Here is a 17269-nt window from a genome sequence, read left to right as displayed (position 1 = left end):
TTTTATCTTTCCTGTCCTTATCATCTCAATATTTTATTTACCATAACAAAAGATTCTGCTTTCCTTATTTGACAGGCCCCCCCAAAACCTGCCAACCCCTACCCTGAGCTGGAATATTTGCATTTTTTTTCAGAATTATAAATTAAAGTGCAAATCAACAAGATCAAAGCCCATCAACTCATCTTGATCTAGGTGTATAAAGCATAGATTTTATTCTCAGCCAGCACATAAGTGAACTCAGTGATGCTGATAAAGAATGTTACAACAGGGGAGCTGGGAGCTCTAGATCAGGCTGGATTACTCATTTGCAGACTGAACTCAGAGGAAGCCCAAAGTAAAGACCATCTGTGTTGGATTCTATTTATTTCTTCTAGTCTGGAGGAGGCCTTAAGAGAACAGCTTGGCTGGGCAGGGTGGCACACACCCGTTATCCCAGAGACTCTGGATGCTAGGCAGAAAGATCACAAGTTCAAGGCCAGTCTCAGCAATTTAGTGAGGCCCTGTCTCAAAATAAAATATAAAAAAAGAGCTGGTGATGTAGCACAGTTGGAGACCACCCCTGGATTCAACCCCCAGTATTAAGAGAGAGAGAGAGAGAGAGAGAGAGAGAGAGAGAGAGAGAGAGAGAGAGATTGGAGGTTTATGTACGTAGCTCTCCATAGCTAGAAGATTGAGAAAATGCAAAACAGGATAGGAGTTCTCTTCTAACTTAGATAATACATAAACACATGAGCAGCAGCAAGAGCCAAGAGATTTGAAACAGTGTGACTGTTCTGGATTTCTTGGAAGAAGAGAATGTGGAGATAGTTGAGAACCAGGATCCCATTGGATTAAAGTGTGTGTGTGTGTGGGGGGGGAGCACAAGGGGCTCATGCCCCACGTTCAGTTTGGACATCTGAGAGGAGCTCATCTCACCAGGAGAGGCAGCAGATGAGCAGAACTGTCATTGTAATGTGGTCATGCAGGGATCCAGAGTTAATGATAAACCTTTCAGTTTTCCCACATCTTGCCTCTCCTATCCAGCCTCCACATACATGCCACTATCCAATATAGCTTCAATCTTGATGTACCCCTTACGTGGCTTCTTTCTGACTCAGAATAAAATCTAAGCTCCTTAGCAGGACATTCCAGACTTCTCATGATGTGGTCCACACATACTGATGCTCTTGCCCACCATGAATCCTTTGGCTTTAGCCCGGGTGCCTTTGGGCATGCTAGTGCTACCACTTAGATATATCTTTTTACTTCTCATTTCTATGTTATTTTTTCTGACACTTGTCTTAATAAGGTTTTCTACTCTTACATGCTCTCCTTGATTGCCCCTCTGTCCCCTAAATGAGAACTACCCTTTCTTCCAATGTGTCCCATAGCCCTAGGGAGCTGGCAGGGTATAGCTTATATTTAGCTCAGTAGTGGTGAAAAAAATCATGATCTCTGGACTCCTGCCACTTGGGGATGTCCCCCCAAGACTCTAAGGGACTATTTGAATACTTTTATCCCATTATTCAGTAGTTACTTGCTGTTTATCTGTAGTTTTTCCCACTGTTTCTCCATTTGGTTATTCCTGTCTTCAAGCCTCTGTCTGTTCATCACAGCCTGCTTGACCTTCAGCAAACTGAAAAGTACTGGAAGTACTTTGCAACTGTTTCCCAAAGGACTCAGATGTGAGTTCATTAATCCCAGTTGCTCTTCTTCCAAATGGTATGACCTTGGGAAAGTTACATATCCCATTTGTGACTGTCTCGGTACTTATAGGTTGGGGTAACAAAACCTATTTGTAAAAGTTATTGAAGTAAACTTTTAAGAGAAGGACTGTAAATGGGGTTGAAGGAGGATGTAAAGGAAGATTTGTGTCACATGAATGTGAGAAATAAGTCACATAATAATGATAATAGTAAAAATAACTAGAACTGTTTTCCATAGCTGTTACCTGCTAAGTTATACCGTTATCTTATTAACTTCTCCAACCCTTGTACCTATCATACAAATAACAGAACCGAGAGCTGGGGATGTAGCTCCATGGTAGAGTGCTTTCCCAGCATCCATAAGGCCCTGTGTTCAATTCCCAGCACTCTAAAAAGAAAAACAAAATCCCACAAAAACCCTAATCCTAACAAATAATAGAACCAAGACTTAAGAAACGAGGTACTGGCCTAAATAGCAGAGCTGGATATCAGAGCAAACCGTAGAAGCCAAGCCTTGGCATTTCTATGCCCATCTCAGGAAAGCACTGGTAGCTACTCTTCTTGTCTCCGCTGTCCTTATTTGACACTGGTTCCTAATAACCTGGAAGATCTCAGGCACAGTGGGGACTGCAAAGACCAGAGGAGGAAACCAAATCAGACATCCAACAGGGCTGGAGCAGAGCAGGAGACAGGAAATGGAATGTGGTTTGGGGAAGCACAAACCAAGCTAGCCACAGGGAGCTAACACACCATGAAGAGAGAAAGATCAGGAGAGAAAGAAAGAGAACTGGAGGCTAAAAAGCAGCGAGGCTGACGATGGACAGTAACTGAGATGCTGTTCTGTAATGTGATGAGGCACCGAGCAGCCAAGGCTATTCTGGGCAGCAGTCGCTGGAGCTGTTGACATACTGAGAGGTCCTGCTCTCTTCTTCATGGTCACAGAGGTGAGGCCGTGGAAGAGGCACCGTATGGGTGCGTGTGTGTGTGTGTGTGTGTGTGTGTGTGTGTGTGTGTGTGAGAGAGAGAGAGAGAAAGGGAGAGAGATTGCACATATATGCATGCACATACACTCCAACTTTGATACTGAGCCCAGTGAAACGTCCATGAATCTTTTTAACTTTCTTCCTAAGTTTTACCTATATGTTTCCTAATGTCTGTAAGAGAAATTGTGTGCAGATTGCATTTATAGATCAGAGTAGATGGGCAGGCAGTAAGAAATTATAAAACGTAGTACTTGGAGCTGGTCCCAAGTTCCAGAACTCTCTTTAGTCCAAATCTCTGTTCCGTCTAGCCCATCTGGAGGCAATATTGTTTAAAGGCAGGAACTGAGATTTATATAGGGCCACCCTTTTTCTCTGACAAAAACTTGATTATTCTACCTACGAGTCTATTCCTCAACTGCAAGGTGTAGATAGTAAAGCACTACTACCTCAAGAGTTTGTGGAGGAGATGAAATGCAGAAGAGTTGCTCCTGGGCAGAGTGATCCTTGGTAAGTAGAGAGCATTATTCCCTTCCCACCTGTCCAGGGGCTCATAGGAGGGCACGACAATTTGTTGGTGGGCTTCTTATTCAGATACCTTTGATTTTTGATGAACCAGGCATTGTACAGATTGATAGACGGACAAATTGAAATCCTAGTAGAGAAAAAGAAAAGCCAGCCTGAAGCCTTTCTTCTAGAACTAGAACAAAGTGACCCCAATCTTTGGGAAGCTAGATAAATGGGTTTAGAGATGTACCAGGCTTTAGAGCCGCATTTCTGTGAACCCCGGGGCAAAGCACCATCAGGAGGGTCCTCACACATTGCTCAGTGGTGAGTCTGCCATCACCCAACCTCACTTCCATCAGGCCTCCTAAGGCTTGGTAGCACCATTCAAATACTATGTAGCTTTCTCTTCCAGCACACAGACAAAGTAAGGAGAAAATTGGGTGAGGGCCTTGGTGGGGTTCATCTTTCTCCACCTTTTTTGTGAGGACTTTCGCATAAACTTTTTTTTTTTTTTTTGGTCATTGTTGTTGTCACTGTGACCAGAACTGACAAGAACACTTTTAACACAGCAGTTTTTTAATTTATTCTTTTTTAGCTATACATGACAGTAGAATGTATTTAGACATCATACACACGTGGAGTATAACTTCCCATTTTTGTGGATGTACATGATGTGGAGTTACACAGGTAGTGTATTCATATGTGAACATTAGAAAGTTATGTCTGACTCATTCCTCTGTCTTTCCCATTCCCATCCCCCCTGCCCCCTCTTGCAATCCAGTGAACCTCCACTCCCTCCCATTGAGAGTTAGCATCTGCATATCAGAGAAAACATTTGGCCTTTGGTCTTTCTGGGATTGGCTTATTTTATTTAACATGATAGTCTCTAGTTCCATCCATTTATTGGCAAATGCCATAAAGAAAAATGCTTCTTTATGACTGAGTAATATTCCATTGTGTATATGTACCATATTTTTTTTATCCATTCATCTGTTGAAGGGCACTTAGGTTGGTTCCAAAGCTTAGATATTGTGAATTGAGCTGCTATAAACATTGATGTAGCCATGTCACTTTGGGTATATGCCAAAGAGTGGGATAACTGGGTCAAATGGTGGTTCCATTCCAAGTTTTCTAAGGAATCTCCATACTGCTTTCCATAGTGGTTGCACCAATTTGCAGTCCCAGCAGCAATGTATGAATGTACCTTTTTTTCCTATATTACAGGAGGTGAAGTTTATTTTGGCTTATGGTATCAGAGTCCTCAGTCCATAGATATCAGACTCCAGAGCTCTGGGCCCAAGGTGAGGCAGGACATCTTGGCAGAAGGGTATGGCAGAGAAGAGCAGCTCAGGACATGGCACCAGGAAGCAGAGAGAGAACCACACTAGGAATAAAATATAAACCCCAAAGGCATGCCCCCAGTGAACTCTCTCTCCAACCACACCTGGATTACCACCCAGTTAATCCATGCAAGTGGATTAATGCACTGATTAGGTTAAGCCTCTCATAACTCAACCATTTCACCTCTAAGCTTTCTTGTATTTTCCTCACACATCTTTTGGGGAACATATCAAATCTAAACCATAATAGACTTCTGGAAACAGGGTGGTTCTGGGCACTCTCAGCAACTGCTTTCTGGGAGAAGGAAAGGACATTTCTTATACTCCAGCTGGAAGCCCTCTGGATCATCTAGTGCAGGATCTGGAAGGTTCAAGAACTAACATCACGGTGTGTTTGTCAGAGGTGACCCTAGCTCACATCCCAAGATCCCTCAATCAGAGTTCTCCCAGTACACAGCCCTAGGGGAACAGGCTGCCTCCAAGAGTGAGTGAGGGAGAAGCCATAGAGGATCCTTTCTTTCTGAATCCAAGCAGGGAACATCAGAGAGAGAAAGTTATATGCTATTATCTTCTATCTGCAGAACTGACTAAGCAAAATTACAAGCATGCCAAGAAGAATCTTTCTCCTGATTCATGAACCTGAAATCTATTCTTGCAGCATTTCATTTAATCAATAAAATGCTTACATGCTGTGTTTTTCCTTTGTAAGCAGATAAATTTCTCCATAAACTATTCTAAAGGACTGTTACTTTTGAGTTGAGTGCAACCCTTTATAAATGACTTTCATGCATATTGGAATGTCGATAGTGTAATAGCCCCTTTATAAGTGTTTATCGATAAGAATTACAATGGAACCTCTTGATAAAGAATGGGGGTGATCTCCCCTCTCCTTAACCCTTGCTTTCACCATTCAGCCTCCTTAAGAAGCTGTTCTCATATCCCCTTCTTTGAAAACTTCTTGGCTTAATTTTATCTGGTGGAGATACTAAATATTTTGCCAGTTTCCAAGGAGACTACCGGATAAGGCAAAATTGCTGCTGCTCAGGCTCAGTGTTGGGAGGCGTGTGGGTACATCATATTGCCCATAAGCCTGGCATCCCCAGAGTAGCACATAACCTAAGAAGCTTTGTGATCCAGGTGAGTTACATAATCTCTCTGGAGATCAGCTTCCTTCTTTGGGCAGTGGGGATATTCACAACTGCCCATCCTATCTTACACAGCTGTTGTGGGGTTGAAATACATCATGTCTGACAAAGGGTTTTGTAGAGGCTACAAGCCACAGAGATGCAGGAGGTGATTAGGCTGTTGTGACTGCCTGTCCTTAAATGAAGCTAGTCTAGAGGATTTTATTTCCCCAGTTGAAAAATATCTCTTTTACCAAGTTAAAATGGTCAAATTGTGTCAAGGGCTATGGAACTATCAATTTCTCAAAAGGAAACAGTATCTCTTGGAGACAAATCTGAAATTTCTCTCTGTACCCACCAGTACAAAAAAACATTTCTAGATATCGTGTCCTTGGATTTGGAGATCATTGCCCCCAAACATCTTTTTCTCTGAACATTTCTTCAGAGCTATTCTGTATCTACATGGAGCAAGTCAAGGTGGAGTTCAAGATCTTGCAGGATGCCAGACATAAAACTTGCTCGTGGTTGAAGAAGATTTCAGGAAAGTTGCAAGGGTTTGAGGGAATGGAGCTTAGAGACTTTGCCATATTGACCAGTATATTGAAGTTAGAAAGTTATGTAAGCCAAACCCCTCATGTTAAGATGAAAAATTATGGCTTCAAAATAGGTAAGTAGGAGGGCATGGTGGCACATACCTGTAATCCCAGTAGCTAAGGAGGCTGAGGCAGAAGGATTGAGAGTTCAAATCCAGCCTCAGCAATTTAAGGAGTCCCTAAGCAACTCAGCCAGACCTTGTTTCTAAATAAAAATATAAAGAAGGGCTGGGATGTGGCTCAGTGGTTCAGCGCCCCTGGGTTCAATCACCAGTACCAAGAAAAAAAAAAAAAAAAGAAAAAGGTAACTAAACAGCATTGGTTCATGGGTTAAGTAGGATTTTTGCAAACTGAGCCTTTCTGATTTCTTGCCCAATTTTCTTCCCATTACATTATTATTAACACTAACAACTGCCACGTACCCAGCAATAGCTATTGTTTATTGAACAATGGGTCTGTGTCAGTGTTGTTCTATTCACCTAGATTCACTCATTTAATTTCTGCATAAACCATGCAGGCAGAAGTTATTCCCATTTCAGAGATGAGGACAATGAAGCCCAGATATTTTAATTGCTTCTCATGGTCAGGGTACTCATTTTATATCAGCCCCCAAAATAGAGAACAGGAAGGAGTGTGTATATTGCTGCCATTGCAATACATACAAAACCGTTTCTGCATTTTTTTATTTTAATTCAGAGATGAAAGATCACTCTTTTTTCCAAATATCAAAGGGTCTTAGAAAATACACTCTGAATTGAGTGGTTGCCTGACTTAGTGTTGAGACAGTTAACTGGAATGAGGAAGTGAGGCTCCTACACCCTTCCGCATACCAAGCTTTCAGAATTCGACATGAGTCATAAGAGAAATCTGCAGGCTTTTGGCCACAATAGAAATACTCATTTCCCCAACTGCCCAGCAGCACAACATTGAGACAGACTACTTTTATGTAGTATGAATGTTAAAAGCGTTTTTTTGGTCTTAGTGTTGCTTTTAACATAATGAAACTAACCTTTGCTGCCCTGTTGGAGTTTCATTCTAAATATTCTACAGCGGGCCTTTGCTCCTCTTGCTTAGCAGGAGTTAGGATGAGAAACTCACTAGGCCTAGGATCGTCAGCTGCCAAAATAAACTTGCCTACTCTTTAATCTCTGCATCATATTTTGCCAAATTTTATTGAAAAGCATAACTCCTCTATAAAGTCTTTCCACATTCTGAACAAGTTATAGAGCATGAATTTTCAAACTCTGGATATGCATTTAATTATGATTCAAAAGATCAAAGAACATTTTCCAGAAATTCTAACATCCCTAAAATGTTAATTTTACATTAGACAATGCCATGAACAAATGTCCCAAAAGTACCAGAATAATTTCCTGAAATTTCCCCAGTGCAAAATAAGAGAGAGGACCACAGTCTCTGAAATGAGCCGAGACTCCTCAAGCCCAAATGGAAATTTGATGAATGGGTAAGAATAAAACAAAACAAAACAAATCTTATGAACACAAGTTCATATTTGATTATTGGTTGTTAGTGGCATGCGGTATATAGCATTCCTCAGAAAGAGGATTATGATGTTCATTCAATGGGACATTTTAAAAGGAGAATGGGCTGTGGCAAGTGGATTCTATACCCTCTCTCCTGCTTGCTTCAACTCTCCCCCTTTTCTGTCTAAGCGTTCTTGTATCCATCCATGCTTAGCGTTTTGGAAATTAGGACTTGAGTGCCTATCCCATGCTAGGCCCTTGGGATGCAAAACTGAAACCGCAATGGTTCCTACGAGGAGTCCTCTATTAGTGGAAATAGACCTCTTGGGTCCCAACAATAAGATGTAATTCTTGCCATAATGGAGAATGAAGTGGAGCTCAGGTTGTATGACTTTAGAGACTCAGGGATGGATTTGCTGACTCCTAAGCTGGACTTTTGATTTATTCACTGATTTTTTGGTACAGGGTATTGAACCCAGGGGTGCTTAACCACTGAGCAACATCCCTTTCCCTTTTTTATATTCTATTTAGAGACAGAGTCACACTGAGTTGCTTAGGGCCTCGCTGAGTTGCTGAGGCTGGCTTTGAACTTGTGATCCTCCTGCCTCAGCCTCCCTAGCTGCTGGAATTAGAAGTGTGTGCTACTGCACATGGCCTAAGCTAGACTTTAAAGGCTGACTAGCAGCTAACCAACCAGGGAAAAAAAGGGGGAAGGGACATGCCAAACAATGGAGACAACAAAAGTCACAAAGGTATGAAAGGTCAGGTGAGTCTAGGTTGGTGGTATTGGTCCAGAGAAAAGAGAAAAAGGAAGGTTGAACTATACACTGAGGCCAGATTTTTAAGGAAAAAGGAAGGTTGAACTATACACTGAGGCCAGATTTTTAAGGAATTAGGGACTATAGGGAAGTAGTAACCAGGAAAAGTTATGAAGGGAGGGCCTGGCCTGCTCAGATACATGTTGGAAAGATAACTCAACTAGGAATATTAAAGGCAAGTGGAGAGTAGGGAAAGTTGGAAGCAGAGACTAATGGGAATCATAGAGGTTGTCCCAATATATCAGGGGTTTCCAGAAAAACAGAATCCATAGGATGTGTATGTACATACACACACACGCACACACACACACACACACACACACACACACACACTCAGAGAGAGAGAACGTGCAAAAGAGAGTTGGCTTATATAATTTTGAAGTCTGAGAAGTCCTGATCCAGACCCAGGAGAGCCGAAGGCCTGAGAACCAGGAGAACTGATGGTAAAGTTCCAGCCTGAAGTGAGTCTAAAGGCAGGAGAAGACTTATATCCCAACTTGAAGACAGGCAGAGAGAAAGAATGCTTTCTTAGCCCTTCTGTTCTATTCAGGTCTTCAGCTGATTGGAGGATACCCACCCACCTTGGGAAAGGCAGCCACTTTACTTAATCTACCAACTCAAATGTTAATCTTGTCCAGGAACACTCTCACAGACATACCAGAATAGTGTCTAACCAAATATCTGAGCAACCCAAGACCCAGGCTAGATGACATGTAAAATTAGCCCTCCCCACTCTCCAACACAGGCACTCACTGGTTTCCTCTATCTGCTTCCAGAGAGATGTTCTCCAGAAACCAATGAAAACTGGGTCTGGGACTCCTTGCATGAGGTCCTGCTGCTTTGGGGACATAAGGGCCACCTTTTGGCAGGTGCACACACTTACTGCTGAGGATACTGCTCTTCTGGCTTCAGCAGGTGCATTTCCATCCCACCCTGCATGGTCAACTCTGGAAGGTGCCGCTGGCTTTCTCCTATCTGTCCCTTTCCATTTACAGCAGTCTGTACCAGAACAGTGCTAGCCTTGCCTTCCTCTCTCTTTACTCTCTTCCGGTGAACTCCTGGTTACTCTCTAAGACTCATTTAAGGCCTTTCTTCTGTTCTAGAATATCACGACATCATTTTCCTCTCAGATCTAAGTTAAGAACCATGCTCATGTGTTTCAAAGAATCCTCGTGCACCTCCATATTTGGCTTTGTCCCTCTGTGTTGTAGTATTAACCATACTGTTCAGCATTATCAGCCAAGTATGTACCAAATGCTTTATATGCATGATCTCCTATAATCCTTGTAACAATGGCAGGCACTCTGGGGAACCCCATAATACCACAAGAAATCTGTAGTTCAGAGAGGAGAGGTAACATAACTTGCCCAAGGCCACAATTTGTAAGTAGAGAGCTAGGATTCACAGCCAGGCAATTGGACTCCTATACCTGTGCTCTTAACCCCTGTGCTATACAATTTTGAGTTTCTTTCCCCCCAGATTATGTGCATTGTCAGAATAGAATGTTCCTCATCTTTGTATCCAAAGCACCTAGCACTATGCCTGACATATAGGGGGAAAAAGATTGTTGAATAAATGCAAATTAATGAATGAGTAGTAGAGGCAAGGAGTCAAAGGGAGAAGAGAAAGTGGGTGGAATGATGGCAAAGTACTCCATAAATCTTGGCCAGGTAGCGAGGAAGAAAGAAAAAAATTCAATATGGCAAAAGCTGGAAAAAGAGACAAAATTGAAGTGAGAGAGAGAGAGTAGATGGAGAGGTCTTAATCACATTTCTATACTGAATTAAAGGAGTCAATGAAGAAATGAAGATGGAAAGAGTGAAGACATAGAAAGTAAGGGATCACCCAAGGAGACAGGATCCAGCATGGAGCTTGGATAATGGAAGCCAGCTCTTGAAGATCTTATGTACATTCTAAATTCAAACCTTCACTTTGTAACATTTCTCAAAGGATGTATCTCCCTGAGCATACCATTTAGAAATTGTGTGATCAATATCTGTTGATGGTTTCATAAGTAAACAAAGTAAAATCGCATTAACCTAATCAGCTTGTTTGGTCCTCATTTGCAGCTGCTTGTAAAAGTCACATCTGAAATGTGCGAAGTCATGAGACTGTGCTGGCCACAGAACATGAGAACATCGAGAGAACTAGAGAAGAGATGGCCTGAAGCCCTCATAGTGCAAGGAGGAAAGTGGAGCTGAGAGAGAACGAGAGAACCACCTAGGACCACAGCTATGGAGGGGCAGCAAAGTTGTGCCTCAGCTCAGAGTCTTCAGACTCCTAGGCCAGGATTCACCAAAGCCACCTTTAGTTGTTTGCCATAATAAACCACATACCAGTATCAAGTCAGGTAGAACCAAGAGCAACTAATCTTAGCTTGTCAAATTACCTTGAAACTCTTGCAGTGATTAAAGAGAGTGTGTGTCAAGCACCCCACATGGTATCTAGACCACAATAGATGCTCAAATGATGGTTGTCCATGGAGTGATTCCACATTGGACCAATCCAATAAACAAATGTATTTGTGCACACACATTTACCTGCATCAAGCTAACAATTATCTAGGTCAGTTCTATTCATTCCATCCAGATACATGAAAAAGGATCTTTGATTGACTTAAAAATGAATTTAACAGTCATAGATTTAGTTGATGCAACTTGAAATAGAAAAGTTTCTATGTTCTTTCTGGGAACTGCAATAGGAATGAATTTGCTGATTAGATTTAGTATCTATATCCTTAAGGCCCAGACTCAGGGCCTAGAGGAGGGCCAGGGCCAGTGCTTCCCCAAATACATTGTAAGGCCTCCTGAAAAATGCCATAGGAGGGGCCTGAGAAGGGCTATAAAAGGGCACAGTGAACTTGCTCACCTGTAAGCTGGAGCAAAAGTGAGGGCTTCAGTAACTTTGCAGATGTGGGCATTCATTTTCTCAAATCCTTTGGGCCCTAAGGTTGCCTGGTCTAAGAATTCCCAGTGCTTCATTCTGCCCCCACAGGTGCTCCTTGGATCATTGTCCTTGTTATGCTCCCTCCCTGCCCCTGTCCGGGGACCAGGAGTCCTCAGAGACTTGCAGCAACCACTATTGCAAGTCTGTATGTAAGTCCCCTGTTTTGGTACAGGACTTGCTCCGGGTTTCATTTCCTACCCTCCCTCTGTTTCAAACCCTCTCTTGCCTCTCAGCCTCAATCTTGTTGATATTACTCCCATTCTTCTTTCCTTCTGGCTTTTAACTACTTCCCAGTACAGTATCTTTGAATCTGCCCCTTTGGCCCCACACTTAACAGCCAAGGGCAACTCAAGTTCTGTTCCTGGGGATAATCCAATAACCTAGGTCATGCTGAGAGCCAGCCTTCAGGGGAGGGAGAGAAGTTTCCAACAATATCTAAGCTTTGCTTGTATAATAGCCCATGTCATTGCCCTCACCCCATACCACACCCAGGATCCCACAGACCTTAAAGTTTCAGTATCTGCATCTTTATGCCTGAGGGCTTTTGCACAAATATGCCACAGCTCTCAACAGATGGTTCAGAAGTGGTGTGTAAAAACTTCAGCTCTTTTTTTCCCCTCAGATGGTATGAAGCTGAGGGGTCGCTTTTACCCGCTGGGTATAGGGTTCTCCAGGGGTATAGGTCTCTACGGGGGAGCTCGTATAAGAACTCACAATGTTAAGGTGCTCTATTCCAAAATCCCAAATCAAACTCTGGGTCTTTTTGAAGCAAAGACAAAGGATTTATTCTGACCAGGACCAAGGGAGCAGAAAGCAGACAGTGTTGCAGCCAAGACACCGAATGTGGGTGAGGGGGCCACATAAAAACAGAAAAAAAAAACACAAAGAAGGGGGGCCAGAGAGGCAAGTACAATCACAAGACACATTTCATAAAGTGTCACCAAGTTCTCAGAATTGGCACCTCCTATACCTACTCAGGAACGAAGCTAGCACCAGCTCCATAGTTAAAGATATTGTGATCAGGGTGCAAGTGGGTAGGGGTGTCAGCTTCTATGTGACTGGGCTCATGCAGAAAGAGGCCAATTCTGTGCAGGATGAGATGTCTGAGCCAAATGGGGTCAGCCTGACTTCACTTTCAAGTCAGCCCATAACAACATGCCATTGGCAGCCTCTCCTTCCCCCATCACTTTCCCACTCCCCTCCATTGGTCCCTGCACCTCCAAATTAAACCACTTGTGCTCAAACTCTATCTTGAAGTCAGCTTCTAGGAGAACTTTGTTTTTGAAATTTGTGTTGGAAACAGGTTGGGGACTAGAAAAGGAGAGTAAGGGAGCTCTGGCACATTCTTAAGGAGGTGCTCACCCTGCACTCATGTGACCTGGACAGAGGTTGCCTCCTTAAAATGTGAAAACCTAAGCTACTCATGCACCTCACTCTGGTTCTGGCCCACCTTGAGAAGAAATGTGAGGTGGCATCCTTGAGAGCTAATTTCTATTGTCTGTAATAGTATCGTCAGTTTGGCATTATTTGATCATTTTGTTTTTTAACCAGGGATTGAACCCAGGGGTGCTTAACTGCCACATCCCCAGCCCTTTTTATTTTTTATTCTTTTCATTGCGAGACAGGGTCTCTCTTAAGTTGTTTAGGGCCTCACTAACTTGCTGAGGCTGGCCTGGAACTTAGAATCCTCCTGCCTCAGCCTCCTGAATTGCTAGGATTATTGGCATGCAGCACCTATACCTAGCGTTATCTTCCATTTTTAAATGTAAGTTCTGAAAGATCCTATGCTATCTGAATTGTTTTCATATTATGCATTATGATAGTTTTATGGACTGAATTATTTCTTCATTCTCCCCAAATTCACATTTTGAAACTCTAAACCTCAATGTAACTATATATGGAGATAAAGCCTTTAATTAGGTAATTAAGGCCAAATTAGGTCATAAGAGTGGGGCCCTAGTCTGATAGGACTGTTGGTAGGGAGCACCAGAAATCTGCCCTCCCCTATGCATACAGAAGACGCCATGTAAGCACACAGAATGATTGCAGCCACTTACAAGTCAAGAAAAGAGGCCTCAGCATGGATCCTACTTTGCGAACACCTTGATTTTGGACTTTCAGCCTCCAGAATTATGAACAATAATTGTGTGTTATTTAAGTCATCAGTCTGAGGTATTTTGTTATGGCAGCCCTAGCAAACTATTATCTTCATTCATATGTTCATTCATTTTCATAAACATTTAAGAAAATTCTCCTCTGGATGAGTGATTATCTAATGATACTTAAGATGTCCAAAGGAGAATGAAAATGAACAAGACAATTCTGAAGTCTGATTCAAGGATCATCATTAGCATTTTTATTTTATCTTATATCATTAGCATTTTTATTTTATCTTCAAATTGACAACTGCAAATTGTATAAATTTTTATGTAATATGACATGATGTTTTGATATATGTGTACACTGTGGAATGGCAAACCAATGAATGTGTGTATTCCTTCAAAATAACAATAATGGGGGGCGGCGAGAACACCTAAAATCTCTCTTAACAATTATCAACTAAAATATATTGTTGTTATTAACTACAGTGACTATGATATACAGTAGGCTCCTTGAATTTATTCTTCCTAATTGAAATTTTGTGTCCTTTGGCCAACATCTCCCCAATCTGCCCATTCCCCAGTCTTAGTAACCACCATTCTACTCTGTGTTTCTAGGATTTTAAGAGCATTATTATTTTTAAAACACACCTTCAGACTTGTGCCTCTACTAATTTCAGGCTTCCAATGGTGACCTGTCTTCAGTAGCGACAAGACCTGGCTCCTATCCTCTTTCCAGGCTGACTGCAGGTCACTTGCCTGCATTTACTTTGTGTTCTAGCCACGAGGACTCTTTGCTGGATTCTTACTTTGCTTTGTGATTTTACTTAGTCCCCTCTGGAAATTCTACATATCCATCCAGATTCAGAAGAAATAGTATAACTTCCCTGAACTTTTTGGATTCTTTCATGCAGAATTAATTGCTCTTACAACAGTTCTGATAAGACTTCTACACAATTACTGTGATATTTACCATAGTGTACAGTTTAACATTTATATTTGCTTCCAAAGCTAGACTGTAGGTGCCCCTAAATCAGGGATCTCTTCTTCTTTAATTTTTTTCTTTGCATCTAGTAGAGACTCTCTCAGGCCAGATGCTCAATAAGTATGAAGAACTAAAGATGATATCTTCGAGAATTTGAATTCTATTAAGATGTCACTTGCAAAATTAATAAGTCAGACAACTATCATTCATTTTTAAATAAATATTTTAAGGGGACCCAATGCACAGATAATTCCATTATTAAGCAGGAGCACAGTACATTTGGATTTCTAAGATATATTTGTCAGGAATTGGTTTGGATGTAAAAAAGTAAGTAAGTAAATAAATAAATAAATACTCCCCAGATAATAGAGATTGAGGAAGATGTAGGTTAAACTTTTACTCATATAGAGGAATCTGGAGGATAACTATATACAAACCATTCAAAGATCCATGTCTTTTTTATCTTGCTTTTTTCCTAATCCAATGTAGTTATGCCATAAATATCTCACCATGCATGATGGAAGAAGACCCAAAGCAAGACACACAGGTTCACCACCTGATGTTTTTGGAAGTTGCCCATAACATTTTCATTTGCATTTCATTGGCCAGAACTTAGTCACATGACCATAACTGGTTGCAAGGGCAACTGGTAAATGTAGTCTTTTTTCAGGAATGGCTAGAAAATTAAGTACCAGAATAGTAAGTATTCATTTCAAAAGAATAAGATAGGAAATGGACTTGAGGCAGACAATTAGCAACCTCTGCTCCAGTCAGTTTACATACTGCCTGAAACTTGCTTATGTAGGCGATATTAGCTACCACACAATGTCGGATACCCAATGCCTTTTGTAGAGCTAGTTCACCAAAACAATTGCTTTCATATGAGATGATGTGCTCTGTGTTTGCTCCTCTTGAATGAATCATAATTAAGAAGGAACACTTGAAAGTGACTTAGAACATTACATCTTCCTGAAGCTGAGGTATGTTCTCTATAAAGGTGGGTTTTCTCATTCCAAAGACAAAACTTGCCACACATCTTCCCCTAAGAGATAATGCCTGGAGTTATATTACCAGTGAGGTGTGGTTTTTCATTTTTATGTTTTGTTAGTAATATTAGATCAGAATTTCAATTCAAAATAATGAGGCAGCATGTGATACAGTTGTTAAGCCGGTAACCTCAGGATGGGTGGGAATTATTACCCCCAATCTCCAGTATCAGTTTCTTATGTGTAAATTGCAAAAAGAATACCTTCTTCCTAGAAGCTGAATGAAGACAGCATGAAATATGTATAGAAGAGCTTTCAATTTTCTAATTGTACGACTATTATAAGGCTTTGTGACAGCAATAAGATATCAAATTAATTTCTATAAAAGATAAAAATATAATCTTCATTGTGCTAAAGAGAGATTTTTAAATAGAAGGGCCTCTCATGTCTTGTTTAAATCTCAATCTTCCCAGAGCACATATATTCATGGCATTCCAGTCCACAGATAGGGTTCCTAAGTGTTTAATACAGTTTCAAGTCCTCTCAGAGATGGCCTACATCCATTTCTACCTTGGAGGGAAAAGAAAAGAAGGTAGTCTGCCAAGGGCTGGGCTGGCTGGCCTCTGGCTAGTGGGACTAGGCTGAATTTGGATTGTGGAGGCTTAGGTTGGACCTCCGTGAATCCTGCCCAAGCTAAGGGTCTAGCCATAGTTTGTAAGAGAAAGTCTCAGGCCCCAAATCATGGAGCTCATGTACCTTTACTAAGCTTTGGGGGCCAGCACTGGGAACCAGTGAAGGAGTCACATAAGGGTTGGGAGTTGAAGAATGACATAAAAGCTAAAGGAGGTAGAGAACAGAATTAGGGAAGGTAATGGAAGAGGCTGTTCCAGGGAATCCCCTCAAACGCCTGAGGACCTACAGAGAATAAAGGAGTGGCCTGGCTTAAAAAGTCAGCCACCCAGTCAAGGAGCACAACCTTACAATAAAAGATGACCTAACTTGACTCAACTCTATTACTGTAAACAGAACTTGCTGCCATAGTAGAACACTGCAGATACCAGCGGCTTTCAATCTGTGTGAGAGGAACATAGGTCATATGATTTATGTAACACACAAATGGATCCCAGAGAAAGGGGGGAACAGGACATCTGAAATACAGTCCACACCAGTATCACCAAACCTTGCCAGGTGTGAGGCTACACCTGCCCAGAGAGAAGATGAGGTTCACTGTTCAGAGGTACCTGCAGGGCTGCTCCCCTCACAAAGTCACAGTACTACAGGTGGGAGTCCTGGCCCTGTCCTGGCATGCTGCAGATTCCAAAAAATTGATTCCATTTCATTTATAAAACATTTTAAACTGAATTTAAAAGTAATTTACCAAATGAACTCAAATGTTTTATAATTTTTTTTTATTTTTATAAATTTTTAACTTATTTGAAGACCATCATCCAAGTTATCTTGTTTGGGAACAGAGAGATCTTGCTATCTCTAAGCACATATCCAGACTCTTTGTCCATGTGCTATTTACTTGGGTAGTTATGAAGCTTTAATAAAATTTAGGCCTGCATGTAATTGAGTAGTAACCTGAGAATGGTCTGCATGGAGCTGGAAAAGGATCCCATAAGCCCAGGATGGGTCAGCACTTTAGGGATGGGAATGATGGTGATGGGGTAGGTGGTAGTACTCATCTGTCTTATTCTTAGAGTAAGGGGATTCCTCCCA

At 41.6% G+C, this 17269-nt stretch overlaps 1 long non-coding RNA gene across 1 annotated transcript; it reads left to right on the top strand.

Annotated features, from left to right (window-relative positions):
- The first annotated feature begins 2259 nt into the window (after nucleotides 1-2259).
- LOC308633312 lies at nucleotides 2260-11066 on the top strand. Its single transcript, XR_014018749.1, has 2 exons — nucleotides 2260-2629; nucleotides 10601-11066. It is a non-coding gene; the product is annotated as an uncharacterized lncRNA (long non-coding RNA).
- The last annotated feature ends 6203 nt before the right edge of the window (nucleotides 11067-17269 follow it).

The sequence above is a fragment of the Spermophilus citellus genome (assembly GCF_964194105.1).
Source record: "Spermophilus citellus genome assembly, chromosome: 14".
Lineage (NCBI taxonomy): Eukaryota > Metazoa > Chordata > Mammalia > Rodentia > Sciuridae > Spermophilus > Spermophilus citellus.
This window is presented reverse-complemented; position numbering and strand designations above follow the sequence as displayed.